Source organism: Corvus brachyrhynchos, unplaced genomic scaffold, assembly GCF_000691975.1.
Source record: "Corvus brachyrhynchos isolate BGI_N302 unplaced genomic scaffold, ASM69197v1 scaffold158, whole genome shotgun sequence".
NCBI lineage: Eukaryota > Metazoa > Chordata > Aves > Passeriformes > Corvidae > Corvus > Corvus brachyrhynchos.
The window spans coordinates 1,040,610-1,045,067 of NW_008239756.1; the positions used below are offsets into that span (position 1 = coordinate 1,040,610).

The 4,458-nt window shown below is 52.2% G+C and overlaps 1 protein-coding gene across 2 annotated transcripts in view; it reads right to left on the reverse strand.

Moving 5' to 3' along the window:
* PTPRS (protein tyrosine phosphatase, receptor type S) overlaps positions 1–3,332 on the reverse strand; it is a 148,252-nt gene extending 144,920 nt beyond the window's left edge. For both annotated transcript variants that reach the window (XM_017742499.1, XM_017742500.1), the window contains exon 1: positions 3,243–3,332. The gene's annotated coding sequence lies outside the window, so the exon portion shown is untranslated. The remainder of the gene's footprint in view (positions 1–3,242) is intronic.
* Positions 3,333–4,458: the final 1,126 nt, after the last annotated feature.

The following is a 4,458-nucleotide window of genomic DNA, read 5'->3' on the forward strand; positions in this document are numbered from 1 at the left end:
GCAAGCAGCAGCACCTCGGGAAACAAAGGAGAGACGCAGCAGGAGGGAAGCCTTGAGCAGTGCAAGCCCGAAGCAGCAGCACCCATCTGTGATTCACAGGAACCAGAACAAACACTTGATGATGTCAGAGCTGACGATTAGTTTAAAAAAAATCTACAAAAATCCTGAATTCCTGCAGCTTTTGCTGCACGCACACACGCATGTCACAGCACGGAAGCAGCAGGTCTGTCCATTGCTGCTGGATCACAACAGCAAAATGGAGGGAAGCATGACCAAGACTTTTAAGGAAAGAAGCTTTCAGACTTAAATCAGCTGTGGAGTTACTCACAACACTGATTTGGATACAGGGACACCTCGAAGAAAACAACTGAACAACAGATCAGAGGGAAAGATGGTGAGATTCAGCTCCAGCACCACAAAGAGACAAAGCACTGAATTCCTGACGAGGCAGCTATTTTCCCAGGATGGGATTATTGCAGTTTGAGAAGCCACATACACCATGTCCTCCCTCTCCTGCTCACTATGTGCCATCCCAGCTGGCTGTTTCCATGCAAGAGAGATGGAGAGCACCTTGCCCCCAGCTTTGTGCCTTCTGCACCCAGAGCACGAGGTTACCCCATGTGACTCCACACCTCATGTAGCACTGCCCACAAAGAGACGTGAAAGCAGGGGAAAACCCTGAAACAGCCTTAGGTAAAGTCAGGGCCTTTCTGGAGTGAGGATCTGGTGGATCTTGACTGTGAAGTTTGGATCTGATGTATCTCAACTCGTCCTGATGATGTGTTCCCTGGAGCACAGCAGCAAGCACGGGAGAGTGAACCATCCCCGAGGTCTGAGCAGACCAGCTTTTACCTGCTGTGCTCCCAGGCAGGCTGACCAGAGGAGCTCAATGCTCAGAAGCAGGATATGTGATGCATTCCCACCATCACATCCCCGCAGACCCCGTCCAAGACACCCCAAGACTGATGCAGAGAGACGGCAGCAGGAGAGGTGGGACCCGGTGGGACCCCCGGCACGGAGCACCCCAGGTACAGATTCACCTCTGAACCCTTCACTACTCAAACCCCAAAAGGCTTCAAAATCCTCCTGGAGAGAGAGACCCTTCTTGCAAAACCCCTGCAGGACCTGCCACATGTTGCAAATCGTGGCTGCAGCTGAACCAGCCGTGATCCCCAGGAAGGGGGGGACAGCCCAGCTGCTCAGAGGTCACAGTCAAACTGCAGCCCCCGGACTGGTGTAAGCCAGCACTGACAGAGCACTCACCTACAAATGGGACTGAAAACAGGGGATTCAGCTGCTGCTGTGCAAAAACAACCCTGACACGGCAGCAGGAGTGGAGAACTCCAGGAGCTGGGCACAAATAGCCATAGGCTTCCCAACCTAAACCATCCCACAGCCCCGATTTAATCTGATTTATGCAAATGTTAAACCAATTTAGGTGTACACATTGTACGAGTTGCCTGGCCCAGTTTAATTTGATAGGTTTTTAAACCTGTTTAGACAAACTAATATCTGCTGTCTAATCTAGAGCAGCTCTTATTTTGTGCAAATGTTGCCAGGGAACTAGAGCACGGACGTTCTGATGGATCCTCGTTGTACAACACTCACACTGCATCAGCCTGAGCGATAGTAATGCATGGAAAACGGGAATGCTAAAATCCCATCTCCCTCAGGGCTGGCCATGCCCAAACAGCAGAGCTCCCAAATCCCGTGCTGCTGCACCACGAGCTGGGCAAAGGCCATTCCCAAAGCTTTCCAAACCCACAATGCACAAGCCCAGGTGAGGCTCCAACAGCCCAGGACCACAGGATGGCAGGATCGGGACATGGTGAAGCCTCGCTTCTCTGGGGCGGGGGACAGAAGTCCTTGAGGGGCCAGGAAGTCCCAGGAAGAGGGAGAAATCCCAGCTTTGGGTTGTGTCCTGGTGTGTCCCCCTTTCCCAAGAGCGGGGCTGTCTCACCCTCATTATTCCTTTGGCTCCAGAGTCAGCAGAGCATCCCCGAATACCTCAGTTCTGCGCCTCCAGGTGTGTGCACAGCCCATGCCACGCTCCTCCACCCTGCACGTGCCTCCTCCTCGCACCTGGGCATCCCAGGGGGATGCACATCCCCATCCCCTTCCTCTGCCACAGCAGCTCCTCTGCCTCCTCCTGGGCTGTTCACACACCTGTGGGAGCCACACGCCTGCCCTCGGGAGCCGGTGGGAGGCCGGGAGCCAAGAGGCTTCACGGATTATAAAAAAATAATAAATAAAGTTCAAAGAAACTCACACCTCCCAACCAGCTCCTTATGGAGCCATGTCAAGAAGGCAACAGGACTCTGAAAATTCCTCTTTTTTCGGAGGATGCTGGGGCTGCAGGGGGACACGGCCGTCTGTGTGCAGGACAAGCAGCTCGGCACGGGCGTGTCAGATGAGCAAATAATCCGACAGCACAGGCAGCCTTTGCAACAGGAACGCCAAGCTCGATAAATTACAAGGCAAGACAATGATACCCAAGCTAGAAAAAAAAATTAGAAGTCCAAAAGAATTATGTTGGATCAGACCCAGAACTCCAGAGGGCTTATGGGTTGAAAGATGGGGGAAAATAAAAGACAATTTTCAGTTTCCTAGACTGATGTCAAGGAAAAAAAAAAACAGCTGGTCAAGTTATAAAGCAAATAATCAGAAAGAGAGGACAAGAGTAAAAAAAAAAGGTCTAACGAACAGAGCCTGCAGATTGTTCCAGCTTATTGTGTAATAAACTTTGCAGAAAGGAAGCTGGTCTGAGTGTTACTACTTCAGGGCTCACAGGTTTAAAATCGACCACAATTTTTAAAAAGCAATACTGACACGGCCAGAAGCTGCCCAGCCTGGCTGGCTCCTTCCATTCGCAAATATAAAATAAATGAAATATATGTCCTGGGGGTTCTGCCCAGAGACACCAGGCCAGAGCAAAGCCCCCAGCTCCTGACCCCATTCCCACCATCCTCTGCAGGAAGCAAAGAGCTTCATGGATGGAGGGAGCTGGGCCAAGGGAAGGGATTATTTGAAGTACAAGTCAGGCATATTTTTCACGCTGTTGAAGCAATGATATTTAACAGAAGTCATTTACAGATTTCTCTTTTTTTGAGGAGAGAGTTATGAATAATATGCATGTTCTTATCAACTCGTATAAGAAGAATTTAAAGCTCAAAGTTCAGCAACTGTGGATTAAACTACTTAGCAGCATCTTTTTAATGCAACTGAGTAACCTCTCTCCTTACCATACGCTCGCACTGCCCACACTGACTCGGGTTAGATCTGGCTTCGCTTTATCTCGGATTCCTACACTCGCAATTTTATCTCTGCAATGCAAAAGAAAAACTGTTTCAGCTGGGAACAGAGCGAGTTCAAATCAAACCCATGTGCGGCGCAGGCCACAGGCCACAGCTCGCATCCATCACGGCAGCTCGCCACCCACGCAACCCTGGCGCCACGTGGGGAGCGCATAAACAGCTCAACAGGCGTTTACTACCTGGAGTAACTCTGCTCCGAGGAGAGCAGCTGCATGGGGCTGCCCCCGGTGCCAGCCTGGGGAGCGCCCCGCCGGGCACCGCAGAGGGATCCACGCTGGGAGGGACCCCCAGACCCCAGAGCAGCATGGGGTCGGAGTCTCCCACCTCAAAGCCAGCTCTGGGGTCCCTTAATATGGCCCGAGCCCTTCGGAGCTGTTCCTGTGCCCTGAGGAGCCACAAACAGCACCCCCCTCCAGCCTCAGTTTCCCCGGCGTGTGGCCACATCATCTCTGCGGACATCCCGCCTGGCTGGACCTCAGCTGTCTCTTCACCCTCATTCCCACCTCTGTCCCCAAGGCAGCAGCAGAATTGAGGGTCTAACAGGAACCCACAATCCTGGAGAGAGAGAGCAAAGGCACGTTTTTCCTCTTCTCCTTAGGGAAGATGTCACACTGGTCACTCCTTAGCATCCTGAAAAAGGCACAGCAAACCTGCTCCCCTAAGGACGAGACGAAAGGGATGCCCCAGGAAGAGGCTTTGTTCACCAAACCTACATTTATCAACCCAGTGAGCACCAGGGAACAGGGGGACACAGAGACATGGGGGCCACAGAGGACCCAACCCTGTCCTGTCAGTGAGGCCAATGCCAGAAGACAACCACAAAAGGACCCGAGGACCTCCTGCCCGTCACCTCCATCACCCCATGCCCAAGCACATGAACGGCTCTGCTGTGGGGGACCCCTCTCCCCCCACATCCCTTGGTGGCATAGCTTCAGCTGGAAGCTCCTCTCACATTACTCAAAGTATTTATGACTTTTTCCCATTTGAAATATGGGCCTTTACCACGCACAGGAAGGAGGAGGAGAGTGCCAGCAAACCCGTTAATTTATAAGTCAATCTGGCAGGGAACAATTAACAGCTTTCCCCCTGCTGGGTGTGCAGAGGGGGGGTATCTTCCCCGTAGGAAGGGCAGGAGGGTCCCCCC